The 14,515-nt window shown below is 35.1% G+C and overlaps 1 pseudogene; it reads right to left on the bottom strand.

The window, feature by feature from the left end:
* Positions 1 to 308: 308 nt before the first annotated feature.
* Positions 309 to 2,179, bottom strand: LOC111172034 (3-ketoacyl-CoA thiolase, mitochondrial pseudogene; annotated as a pseudogene).
* Positions 2,180 to 14,515: the final 12,336 nt, after the last annotated feature.

Below are 14,515 nucleotides of genomic sequence, written 5' to 3'. Positions count from 1 at the left end.
AATGCTAATCTCTTCCAGAAACACCCTCACAGACACACCCAGAAGAATGTTTTACCAGCTAACTGGGCGTCCCTTAGCCTAGTCAAATTGACATGTAAAATTAATACCATCACAGTGGGTATTAAAAAGAAGCCTATTATACAATTTAGGCTTTGGTTGAGTTGTTTGGAGGAGTGTTTAAGGAAGCAGTACCTTGCACTGGATTGTATCCTATCAGGAGCAGGAAGCAATTCTATGATAGGGTATCTCAAAACATCTTATCCATGACAATGATACACCAGAGTGAGGCTAGTCCTGTAATTATTGAAGAAACAGCCATTGCTCATATTAACCAGGGAAGGGTTATACTTGTGAAGCTGTGGGTTGGGTAGTGCTTTGTCTATGCTCAGCCATGATTAAGGAATGGTCTTGTTTTTGTCTTTATCCATAAAGATCAAAGAATGGTCTTATCTGAATTTGAGGTTCTGTGAAAAAGTTTATTTTCAGCAGGAGATGCGGAAACCTAGCTGTGAGTGCCAGGACAGCTTGAAGCAACAGCAAGGCCTGGCTGAGAGTTATGAGGCCACAGCCTGCATGTCAGGGGCTTGCTCTTTCTCACTTGTCTCTATTAAAGAATGTTAATAGAATATTCCATTGTAAAGTATAAAATGTAAGAAGAAAATCATAAGAAAATTTAAGAATTCCTCATAAAGGTATTTATTCATGGATTCATTCATCTATTTATTTTTGGAAATTAAGGCAACACATTCAATTTCCTTGCAATCATATGATCTAAAGCATGTGTGGTGGTCATTGGCCAGAATACGATTTTTTTAAGGCCTTCTATAATTAAACTTCAGTTCAGAAATACATCATATTTAGTACAAATTTGAGAAAACTTATTTCTGGCCTGAGCTCTTAACTCATGATAAATACATCCTTACCTCATCAACCCTTGATCACACTCAATCACTGTTTCAGTGGCAGGGCATAACCAGTTTTAGCAGCTTCTCTAAAGGTCCCCTGTTCTAATGTGGCCTGGCCAAGTAAAGCAACTGTGGGCCGTGGTGGGCTCCTTTCTCTTCTCAGGCTGGGCTCTGCATGATGAGTGTCATAACTTGGCCAACTCCAATGCAAGCTTATGCCCCTGCACATTTTCCACCTCCACATCTTAATTCATGAACCATGTGTGCAATAATGCTTGATCCAGATCCTCCCAATGGCTGATCCCAAGTAATGGCTCTTCCATTTAAATTGGTTATACCTGGGTCGAGATCCAAGCTCTTCTCAACTGCCAAGTACTGGGGAGGAAAAGCTTCATTTACCTCTACCAAATCCACGTCCTTAAGACTCAGTCTTCTTTTCTTTAGTGCCCCATTGGAGGTAGGGACAAAACCAATATCTATGACAGAGAGATCACATCTAGATACAAAACAGCTCACAATTCTTGTCAATGTAATGTTATGCTTTTTAGCAGCATCTTTACTAGCTATGAAAGCATCAGATACTTCTGGTACATTCCTTACACTGATGGTCCCTTCGTCCTTGAAAATTGGAGGAAGTTTATTTAACTGCTCCAGGCTCATTGGGACCAAACTTGTTCGTGACTTGCATTGTTTTCCTGTCCTTGTCTTTACCTCAACTGGTACCATCTCATTATTAAAGTAGCCAGCATCTTTAGCAGCTTTCCATCTCTGCTCTGACTACAGAGTGTATTTGTTACATTTTTCTCTGCTAATTTTATGTTTTGCAGCAAGATTCTTTGCAGTAATTCCCATGGGGAGTTGGAGATGCTGCTCTGTTAATGCTGCTCGCAAAGAATCTTCCAGCTTGAGATCTGATCAAAACTTGGCTCTAAAATGCACGTTTCTGACACAGTAAGGAGCCATAATTTTGGCTGTTCCACACAAGACAACTTCAGCATCTTTAAAACACATTTCCTGATATCCATTCACAATGGACTGGAAACCAGAGCCACAGAGCCTATTAACAGTGAGAGCTGAGGTCTCTTTCGGAACTCCCACATCAAACTGACGTGCCTTGCCAAGTATGCAGCATCTGAAGAGCTATTTGCCAGTTTATTATAAAGGATACAACTAAAGAACAGACAAATAGAAGAGATGCATAGCGCAAGATATGGGGAGGTGGGGTGTGGACCTTCCACACCCTCTGGGCACCCACCTGTCCCAGCACTTTCATTTGTTCACCAACTTGAAGCTCTGATGGGTTTATTCTTCATTCGTAACAGAAGGATTTGCAAAAACAATGGAATTCATTTTTAATAGTAGAATTTTTGTTAATCAAATTCTGGAGAGGACAGTATCATTTGATGCAATGGGAGTTATAGGTAGAAGTTTTAATCTGCCTCTAAAAATTTGGCAAATATAAGGTTAATCTCCCCTGCCCTCCTAGTATTTGCACTTGAGATTTTCTTTATATTTAGTTTCTAAGTTAAAGGAATCCTGAATGAGAGGAATTGAAAACACGTGTTTAAAATATAAAATTATAATTTTCAGTGCCATCACTATATTATATTTTAAAAGTTCTATGTCTTATGCTGCATTCATAATACTTCTATAGTATATAGTTTAAGAGCCATCTTATCTTACTCGATTGGAACAATTATTTGGTAAGTTAATTGAAAAGTAGGTTAAAGTAGAAACCATATACAAACAAAAAATGTATGCATACCTTAAAAATTTTATTTCAAGTTAAAACATACGCATGCACCTTATGATGTAGGGACAAAGCCTTTCTTTGAAAGTAGTTTACTGATTTATTTTCCACATTTTGCATAAAAGACATCCTAAGGCCTCAAACAACATCTAGCAATGGTTTCATTAGGTAAAGTAAGAAGGGCAGAAGGTGTGGAGCAAAAGAGAGGCACTTATTAGCCACAGTTATTCAGTTGGTATATTTTCAAAAGGGAATTGAAACCTTCAATTAATCTCAAAGATTATATGAAGACATATTAAGAGAGTTTCTGTATGTTCTATAAATAAAGTGGATACAGTCCACTTAATGAATAAGGCTTTTATATATTATCTGCAAGGGATTATAATTATTTTTAAGTATTTTATAGCCTTATGTCATAAATCTTAGTGTCTATTCATTAGGTGGGTTTCTGTTGTTATTGTTTGTTTATATATATATATGTGTATATATGTCCCCTTTCCTTACTTAAAGTACTACTGCAAAGTATTTTGGGAAATTTAGAATAGAAAGCAGAATTCTCAAGAGCAGGTCCATTTAGTTGGTTAAAATATGTTTATTACTAATCTTTTAAAATATATACTTGTGGAAATATAATTTTTAGACAATGTTCATCTATTTTATATATATATATATATATATATATATTTCCCCCATAAACACCAATTATATGTTGACATCGATCCTACTTGTTAGCTATGCTGTCGGTCAAAACAGATCTGACTGCTCTCTAATGGCATTTGGCAGAAGTAAATGGAGATTAGGGGATAGAGAGATCAGTTCAGGCCTCCAGGACAATCTGTAGCTTTCAATTCCAGCCAATCAGTGACACCTGCATGTGGTAATCATTCTCCTTGGTTACAAGTGCTGGCAGAAACTAGAGACGTGTTTTTCAAGCTTAAGCAAAACGAGCTAAATATAAATGTGAAAATCCTCTTCATTGTAGAATTTTCATCTTCTTTTGAGGAAAAAAAAAGGACAAAAAACAGGGTTGTTTTATTCATATTTTCAATTATTTTGTAGTAAGGGCAATTAAGCTTAAACACACCAATGAAGGATAAGCATGTTGGGGATAATATTTATCTACTTGGGCCCATGACAAGAATTCAAACTGCAGTCCAGTATCCAACATGGGACTTTAAACGGCTGTGCTGGTGCCCACTACACCAGTCTCCTTTTTAGTTACTTGTTAGAGCTGTGTGAACCTTTCATCTTGTGAAACTTGCCAACTTCAGGAATATTTTATGAGTTACCAGCTTTGCAACTTTTGTAGAATACATTCAAACATCACTTTTACGGGCAGCAGAACTGTAAAATGTCTCTCCAAAGATTAAAGAAAAGTATATAAAAAGGAAACTATGGAAAGAAAACTAGTAGCATTCTCCCATCACTTCCCAGCAAACTCTTGTTTTCTCTAACTTTAAATGAAGTCAGGCCTCGACTTAGGGGTCAGCAGACCATCCTTCTGAGGTTATCATTCTCAATTGAATCTGTCTCCAGAAAAGCAAAAACACTATAGGCAATAAGCTTCTTCAATTTTTTTTTATTCAGGTATTTAACTGCCATTCTTGGGTAAAATAAGATATTACTTTATAATATAGTATTTTTCTTTTTCTTTTCTCCTCTTTTCCAACTAGCTATCCCTAATCTTTTAACAAATTCTCATATAAAAATGTAATATTTATTTAATAGATGATGAAATATGCCAAAGTTTTTTTTTTTAATAAAGTTCAAAGAGCTTGTAAGAAAGCCACACTATTCTTTTTCCAAATGTGAACAGTAGTGCATTGTTATAATGCCTGTGGAAACCCAGAAGGGCAGCTAGATGCTAGATCTGGTGAATAGGATAAGCCTGGATTTAGATCTTGAATTAAACCCTTTTGAAAATTTGACCTCAGAAAGATTAAAACTGATTTTGTAAGCAGATTTTGGGGAGCATACCTACACAGTTGGCCTTACTTATGGCAAAAAGAGGAAAACTAATAATTATAGAACACCTAGTACATTCCAGGGTCTCAGAGTCACAGATAGTTTTATTTGCTATCTTATATCCATTCTCCTTCTAGATATTATTTGAGGTCAGTTTTAGAGTCTTCATGGGAATTTGCCCTTGGATTCTTTCAGAAAAGGAGCATGCATGAGACAAATAAAGCAAATATTGAATGGTGAAAATTCAGAACCTGTCTATTGAATGAATGTCAGAAAATTTGGAGAATTTATAAGTAGTAGTTCTTTTTTCTCCTGAACTAGAAATTTAGGAGCTACTGCCATCTTGCTACCAGAAAGAGAGTCTGAGGGTAGTTGTTCCTACTCACTGAAAACAAAGTCAAGATAAGATCAGAGAAAAACCAAGACCTAGAATATTGTTTAAGCCACTGCATCAAGCTTGATCAGAAGTCACTTCTATCCACGGACTTTTCAAAGGATCAAGCACTAGATATGAAAGCCACGGCACAGCCAACTGCACCATATTTGTAAACTACGTGGCCAGCAGAAGCAACAGCACCCAACACTTCCTACTCTCCACATAGCAGAGAAAGTTAGCTCTCCCAACTTGCCTCTGTTAGAGTACACAAGATTTTATCAGCATGTTGTTCTTGAAAGGGAAGTGTCAGTTGTTTTCTTTAGAAGAAGATGGAAAGAGAGAAATGAGTAATTGCTGCTCATCTTTCAGATATAATAACCGGTTAACATGAGGACACGATTCACTGCAATATGTCTCACACACTATGAGTGGCTCAAACTGGATAAAACCATGGCTTAAAGCAGAAAGACAAACTGAAGGCCCACCCAATCTATCCAATTTACTTTAAAGTAATTATTAATAATCCCTTTAAAAATGATAAATCTGGAAAAAGCCTAAGCCAGACAGGATGCCAGGATAATAGGTATAAACCAGCACTGTCCAGCAAAGGAAATTATCAGCAAAACAAAAAAGACAACCTACTGAATGGGAGAAAATATTTGCTAATGATATGACCAATGAAGGGTTGATATCCAAAATATATGAACCACTCATACAAGTCAACATCAAGAAAACCCAGTCAACTCGATTAAAAAATGGGCAGAAGTCCTGAATTGACATTTTTTCAAAGAAAACCTACAGATGGCCAACAGGCACATGAAAAGATGCTCCACATTGTTACTAATCAGAGAAATGAAAATTAAAACCACAATGAGATATCACCTCACACCTGTCAGAATGGCAATCATCAAAAAGACCACAAATAACAAATGTTGGAAAGGATGTGGAGAAAACACTTGTACATTGTTGGTGGGAATGTAAATTGGCGTAGCCACTGTGAAAAACAGTATGGCAGTTTCTTAAAAAACTAAAAATAGAACTACCACATGACCCAGCAATTCCACTTCTGGGTATATATCTGAAAAATACAAAAACACTAATTTGAAAAGGTACATTCATCCCAGTGTTCATAGCAGCATTGTTTACAATCACCAAGGTATGGAAGCAACCTAAGTGTCAGCAGATAAATACGATGTGGTATATATGTATACAATGAATACTACTTAGCCATAAAAAAAGAATGAAATTTTGCCATTTGCAACAACATGAATGGACTTGGAGGATATTAGGCTAAGTGAAATAAGTCAAACAGAGAAAGCCAAATACTGTATGATATCACTTGTATGCAGATTCTAAAAAAGTAGAACTAGTGAATATAACAAAAAGGAAACATACAGATATAGAGAACAAACTAGTGATTACCAGTGGGGAGAGGGAAGGGGGTGAGGGAAAAGACAGGGGTAGGGGATTAAGGAGGTACAAACTATTATGTATAAAATAAGCCTCAAGGATGTATTGTACAACACAGGGAACATAGCCAACATTTTATAATAATACAAATGGAGTATAACCTTTAAAAATTGTGAATCACTATGTTGTACACCTGTAACTTATGTAAGAGTATACATCAACTCTATCTTAATTAAAAACAAAAAGCACAGGACTGTCCTGGGAAAACCAAGATGTACAAATCATCTAGCTACAGGGAATAACAAAACTCATGGGTGAGGTATGTACAATGACCTGTGACCTTTGGCTAATATGTAACGAAAACATGACTTTATTAATTCACTTAGTAAACATCGTTGTGTAGACTATCATGAAGCACTGTGATACATCATAAGAATAAAAAGATAACCAGAATAAAATTTCTTACCCTAAAATAACACGTGTTTATCAATGGAGAAAGACATATTTGCAGATAGTTATGACACAAACATTGCAAGTAAGGTATTGGCAGGGATAAAATAAGCACTCAGATTGAGTACTGAACTCTGTATGGGGAGGTGGGAGAAAAAGTAACCAGAAAAGCTTAAAAAAAGAAGTGAAATTTGAGCTGTATAACAGTGGAATAATATACATTTGGCAAGTAACTAAGAAAAAAAAGAGTTTAGTCTTGAGTAAGGGAATGAAAGACATGGAATCATGGGGTCTAAAATGGCTTAATAACTTTAGGTTAATTTTGTCATGAAAATATTAAATCTTTCTAAGACTTATTTTCACCAAGGTGAAATGACTAAGAATAATACTGAGAGGCATTTTAGTTAATAAATATATTGCATCTTTTCAGAATCCATTCCTTGGTAGATTTTCAGCAAATTCATTGGCACTCTAGGATTTCTAAGATTGAAATAAATTTACAAAGGTCAGTTTTTATAAGTGAATTTAAGAAAATATTTCTTGTTTTCAACATAAAAAAGCTTTGATTTAAATCCTGGAAGCCAAAAGTGTTATATTTTATTGAAACTGGGAAAAAAATAAAAGAATAGGAAAGCAATTCCCTTAGGAATTAAAGAACATTTTTATTCCCCTTTTATACAGTATGGCAGTTTCTACTTTTAGTGTTCCTCTTTAAAATATAGAAGTAACCTCACCATGAAAATTTTATGTGTAGAACCAAAGAATAAACAGCTTTCACTGATTCCCACCTGTATGCACACAGAGCCAAAAGAGTCCTTTCACTTAATTAAACCAAATTAAAATTTAGAATAACTTTAGAAACACTTACCTTCAAAATAACTGAGGTGCGCACTTCTCTCTAAACCCTCTGCTTGCCAAGTTTTTCCCATTAGACAAGCTTTTACATTATGTAATTAAAATCCTTCTTCTTTACTTAGTATAAATTGTTCAACCCAGAGGTTGTTATTTTTACCTAAGTCCAATATGTTCTGTTTTCTCAAAATGACCTACTGTTCTAATCTCTTATTTAGTTTATGATGTACTTTGTTTTTATTCTAATACATGGTATTAATGTTTGGTATTTTAAATGTCTGGACCATTAAGTACATAATGAGTTACACAACTTTTTTTTTTTTATCTTTCACAAATGAGTTAAATAGGAAGAGAAAAATTTAACACTATTTATGATCTATATAGAAATATAGCATAATGTAGAAATTTAATAACACCTTACTTTTGTGATTCTATTAATTTGCTGGGCTGCCATAACAAAGCATCAAAAACTGTGTGGCTTAAACAACAGAAAGATATTGTTTCACAGTTCTGGAGACTAGAAGTCCGAGATCAAGGTGTCCGCAGGTTTAGTTCCTACTGAGGCCTGTGAGGGAGAATCTGTTTCTGGTGATTTGCATGCACTCTTTGGTGTTTCCTGGCTTGTATGTGCATCAACCTGGCCTCTGCCTTCATCTTCATATGGAGGTGTGTGTGTGTGTGTGTGTGTGTCTCTGTGTGTGTGTGTCTGTGTGTGTGTGTATGTCTGTCTCCATGTCCAAATCCCCTCCTTATTTTCAGGATGCAATCATATAGGATTAGAACTCCCCCTACTGAACTCGTCTTAAATTGATCATCTTCAAGGACCCTATTTATAAATAAGGCCACATTCACAAGCACTGGGATTTAGGACTCCAACATCTTTTTGTTATTAAACCCATAGGAGTGACTGGGTTTTGAAATGTTTTTCTTAAAGCAGACTGAGAAAATGCTTAACTGTGGGTCATCATGCCTGGGTTTAAATCCATCCCCTATCATTCATGAAGAAATCATATAATTTCTTCATGTTCTAAGCTTTTGCAAATATACCTGGCCATTTAGGCTCTGCTTTATCTTACCTGTATCAGGAATGAAGATAAGATGTCCAGGAAGAAAAAATTGGAATGGAAACTTTTAAAGGGTCTTAAAGAAAAGCAGGAATATTAAGAAGAGAATAGAAATAAAGTAAAGAAGTAAAAGGTGCCCAAGGAAAAGTGGTTGATATGGAAGAGTGACAAAGAAAATCCAATTTATAATTGGATTTGCTGAAGAAGATGAACAGTTCGAGATCTTACTTCTCGTTCTGTTGTCTGAGAGGTGCTAGAAGACAAGGCAATGAAGTAACAATCACAAACCCAGAGCCAGATCCTGGTTTCTAAATACTCTCTCTCCACTAATAGGAACTAGAATTATTTGGAGAAATGTCTGATTCCAGGCTGGAGCAGGAACAGTACAAGATGAACTTGGATGATCTTGTTTCTGAATGTAAGTACTCAAAATTGAGACACACGAAAAAGACACAGAAGCCAACTTGAGGAACTCCCATGGCTAAATATGATGCAATTCAGCATCGAATTAAATAATGATAGTAAAGGATTATAGCTTCTTAAATGAATTAACTTACTATTATTGCATATTTAATAGTTTATATATCTATATTTATATGGAAAGCCCTTTCTTATAGTAGAGGCTCAAGTAATAAATAAGAAAGGAATGAAGAGATCCAAAAAATCACCATTTAACAACTATCAACATTAATTGAGGCAAGATTCATCAATGGATACTAAAAGAAGTGAGTGATATTTTGAGGTGTCACAAAATATTTATACGATCTCAATATAACTCCTTACAAGATAGTGGAAAAAAATTGACAGGAACAACTTCATAAAATGATCAAGTTAACATAATGAATCATGAAACATTTCAATAATATATGCTAACTGACATAAGACATTGAGAATAGCACGATATTTCTTCTGTGGTGTTTCTGACAAAAAAAAAAATCTATAACCTGGACATATCAGAAATTCCAAAGAGAGATGCATTTTATGCAAAATTACTGTTCTCTAAAAAATAAAATTAAAAACAAAAAGTTAACCTCCCAAAATAAAAGAGACTCAAGAGACATGACAACTGAATGCAAGGCATGATTCAGGATTTTCGGCATTTTCTGTCATATAAATTGCATTATTGGGAAAATTGTCAAAATCTGAATAATGTCTTCAAATTAGAGAATAATGCTGTATCAGTGTTAATTTCCTAGTGTTGTTAAGTGTGCTATATTCAATGAAGTATTTACAGAGAAAGGGACATAATATCAGTAACTTATTCTCATGAGAAACAGAGAGAGAGAGATGAGGGAAGAATCTGGGTGAAGAGTATACGAGAATTTTTGTATTTATTCTTGCAACTTTCTGTATATCTGAAATGATGTTAGAATTAAAAAATAAAAAGTTAAAAGGTACTCATATAACCTCTTACATGGTAGAGAGTAAGACTTGAAGAAAGAGAAAAAGTGTTACTCTTGAATTAAGAGGAGAAAGAAATAGGTTGTAGCTTGTAAGAGTGAAAAACTATGACACAAGGGGGATAAAGGAGAATTTCAGCACCACTTGGACTTACAAGATTTGCAGAAATGGGTACACCAGGAAAGGGCAGCAGCAGATGCAATTGGGAAGTATTGCCTTTATGAAATTTTTCCAGGAGCAGAGAGCAAGAAACGTGAAGAGGTGTTTGCAAAGAAGAAAGTGAACATGTTAGAAAATACATGTAACCTGAAAATGTGGGCTGAGAAAAAGAGGGTTTTTCCAGTGGGCTGAAGTCTTGAATTATGCATACAAGGGCATGAGCTAGTGACATTTTTCTTATTATTTTTAATATAAGCATGATAGAATGATAGAATTGGCAAAGGCTAGAGAAAATGGGGATACAGAAAGTATACATGTGCCCAGAGGGTCAACATGTCCTGGACTCACAGTAGGCTCACACTGGTATTTCTAATGGTTGTTGTGTTGTCTTAATGACAGAAGATCTTGAATTTCTGCTCCCTCATTGCTGTCACCTACTTGAGCCTTTTATTTCTTCTGACACCAAGCTTACCAGATTTTCAGCTTGTTTCTAATTTTGGAAAACCGAAGTCATCTACTATCTTTCTGATGATCTAGGGTACAGAACGATTTTGCAGGACTCAATTACCAGATTATAGGTCTTCACTTTGACTCTTGGAGCTTGAGTATCTACCTAAATTACTGCCTCTGTTAATTGGATGGACTCTATATGTGACCACATTTGAAAAAATATTTACTCCAACTTAATTTCATGGCCTTCATTTCTGTTACATTTTAAAGAACTTCAGCGACTCTCTTATAGTATTTAGAGCTTCAGTTAAAATTATAGATAAAGGGCTTCCCTGGTGGTGCAGTGGTTGAGAGTCCGCCTGCCGATGCAGGGAAAACGGGTTCGTGCCCCAGTCCGGGAAGATCCCACATGCCGCGGAGCGGCTAGGCCCGTGAGCCATGGCCACTGAGCCTGCGCGTCCGGAGCCTGTGCTCCGCAACGGGAGAGGCCACAACAGTGGGAGGCCCGCGTACCACAAAAAAAAAAAAAAAAAAAAAAAATTATAGATATCTGCCTATTGTCACCATTACTTTTTTGGATATCCCTTTTTTGTTCACCCCGAACTTATCAGGCCTAACTTCTTACGTTTACTGACTTCGATGTATAAACATTATTTTATTATCCAAGGGAGAAAACTCCTTTCACCTTATTTTTCTAAAGAATATGTCAAAATATGATCTTTTGGTTCTTATAACAGAAAATAATGGAAGTATTTCTATTTAAATATATTTTCTGTGGTTCACTTAAGCTTAAATAGGCCAGTTATAATTTACATATTGTGTGAATATTTGTAAAATGTAGAATCTATGCATTTTATTATATAGACTGTTTTAGAGCTAAGTCAATTTACATATCTAAATCAAAATTTACTTATGTTTTATTTAAATTCAATCATGCTTTAAAATGCTCAGAACCATGACAAGGGTTAGATGATCTTATACAAATTTCCCTTTGCACTAACTATTTTGCAATCTATTAATGATATCCTAATATTCTAATTGAATATTGGAAATATACATAGATTGAATCTTAAAATGGTTATTTTGAAGAGACACATTTAAATATGATCAAAAGATGACATCTGTTATAAGGAATCAACGAAAAGTTATTGAACAGGTACCAACTTGTCTAGGTAATTGGTTTTCATCAAGTTTCAATACAGAATGACACAAGTGTAGGCAATGGCAGAATATTTGGAGCATTGGTCATCCAAAAGAACTTGAAAATAATTTTCAAAATCCATCAGGAGTTAAATCCACAGGGATGGTAACTGTGAATGATTATGTAAACATTCATCAGGGTAACTATCTTTCAGGATTTCACATCCCTTGAACCACTGAGAACACAATTCTTATTTCTAGTTGCTGACTATTTGCCGGGTTTTTCAATTAATATGCTTCAAAAATATGAATTTCTGATTGTGCCATAATTATGCATAACCCAAAAGCACCACATAAGGATAAAAGATTTCAACTGATTTTTTAAATAAGAATTTATTTATGTCACACATGCACCCCAATGTTCATTGCAGCAGTATTCACAATAGCCAGGTCATGGAAGCAACCTAAATGCCCATCAAAGATGAATGGATAAAGAAGATGTGGTATATATATACAATGGAATATTACTCAGCCATAAGAAGGAATGAAATTGGGTCATTTGTAGAGACACGGATGGACCTAGAGACTGTCATACAGAGTGAAGTAAGTCAGAAAGAGAAAAACAAATATCATATATTAACACATACATGTGGAATCTAGAAAAATGGTACAGATGAACTGGTTTGCAAGGCAGAAATAGAGACACAGATGTAGAGAACAAACGTATGGACACCAAGGGGGGAAAGTGAGGCGGGTGGTGGTGGTGGGATGAATTGGGAGATTGGGATTGACATATATACACTAATATGTATAAAATAGATAACTAATAAGAACCTGCTGTATAAAAATAAATAAAATAAAATTCAAATAAAAAAAGAATTTATTTATGTCATAGTTCTTTCTCAAAAATTGCATTATTGAATTTTACCTATTTATACATGGCATGCAGTTTAAATACCCAAAAATTCCAAAATGAAATATAGAATGTTTTGAATATTCAGATTAAAAATGTAGGTGAATAGGTAGGTTGATGAATGGATAGATGAATGAATGGATATTAGATTAATTGAAATATACATAGATAGCTAGATTGCTAGCTCCAGAGAAAAGTCATAGTGAAATGGTAATCTCAAGTGTCCTGGAGTCCAAGCATTTGCATTCAAGTACTACGTAAGTCGTTTACTACCAGCATGCACTGGGGGGATTTACTTAACATTTCTGTCTTGTTTTACTTATCTATATAATAGATAATTTTATCTGTGATTAATTTTAGTACATCCATTAATATGAATGCACTGAAGATTAAATCAATTAATCAAGATAAATGTACCTGTAGGTATTATTGCATTAGTTTGCTAGGGCTGCCATACAAAATACCACAGACTAGGAGGTTTAAACAACAGAAATTAATTTTCTCACAGTTCTGGAGGCTGAAAGTTTAAGGTCAAGATGTCAGCAGATTTGGTTTCTCCTAAGGCCTCTGTCCTTAGCTTGAAGATGCCATGTTCTCACTGAGTACTCACACAGCCTTTTCTCTATGTGTGAGCATCCCTAGTGTTTCTCCCTCTTCTTCTAAGGACATCCTATGACTTCATTTAACTGTATTGAAATTTTTAAAGGTCCTATTTACAAATACAATCACATTGAGGGTTAGGGCTCCTGCATACACACTTTGGAGCGACATAATTCAGTCCATAACAGGTATTAAATATTATTAATGATTGGTATATGATTATTTGGACCACGATTAAGCAATAGTGGCCAAAATGGCAAAACTGAATTTATGTTTCAATGAATAAAAGTTCTATTTATTGTACAGCTAAAGGTCTGAGAATAAATACATAATGAATAATATGCAGTTCCTTTGCCTAGAACCTAACTCCAGCATGGAGATGGCTCCTTCAAACTATAATCAAAACTTTGAAAGGTGGCCCCCAGTATCATTCAAACTAGTGCTGGGCTCAAGAATTCATATTGTTTCAATTGTGAGAAATCAAGTAAATATTGCCTCACCCACTTTTGTCTGGCTTCAAAATATAACATTATGTTTAAAGTTACCTGTGATGGCAAGAGAAATGATTGAACACTTCTTGTTCAATCTGTACTATTCAGTCAATAATACTGTTATCTAATTGCAATTGATATCCTGATGGAAATAAATGCATTAAAATATTTTTAATGGGACATTTTTAATATTTATATAGTAATTTCTTAATAGAAAGATGATTTTGATAGAGAGAGAATAAGATAGTTACACAGCTAGAAACCCCACGAGGGGGAGATAGATAGAGAGGGACTTCAGGAGATGACCATAAGCTAGACACCAACCAGAAAATGCCCAGAACATATGGCAGCTAAGCAACAATCAGAATACTCTGAAACTAAACACACTTACTTAGCCTACTACTGCAGAAAAATAGATACAAGAACTGCATTTGGCCTTGGCAGGTCTATAAGATAACAGACCCTAAGAAAAATTGCATTCTTGCATGTAGCCAAAACAGGATAATAGGTAAAAGGGGAAAGAAACTAGGTGAAAGGGTCCATTATGCTGAAACTTCAGATGAATTACCATATTTTAGTATATGCTACC

This window comes from Delphinapterus leucas, chromosome 8 (genome assembly GCF_059928025.1).
Source record: "Delphinapterus leucas isolate spDelLeu-1000000601 "Yukka" chromosome 8, BTC_Dleu_Yukka2, whole genome shotgun sequence".
In the NCBI taxonomy this organism is placed as follows: Eukaryota; Metazoa; Chordata; class Mammalia; order Artiodactyla; family Monodontidae; genus Delphinapterus; species Delphinapterus leucas.
This window is presented reverse-complemented; position numbering and strand designations above follow the sequence as displayed.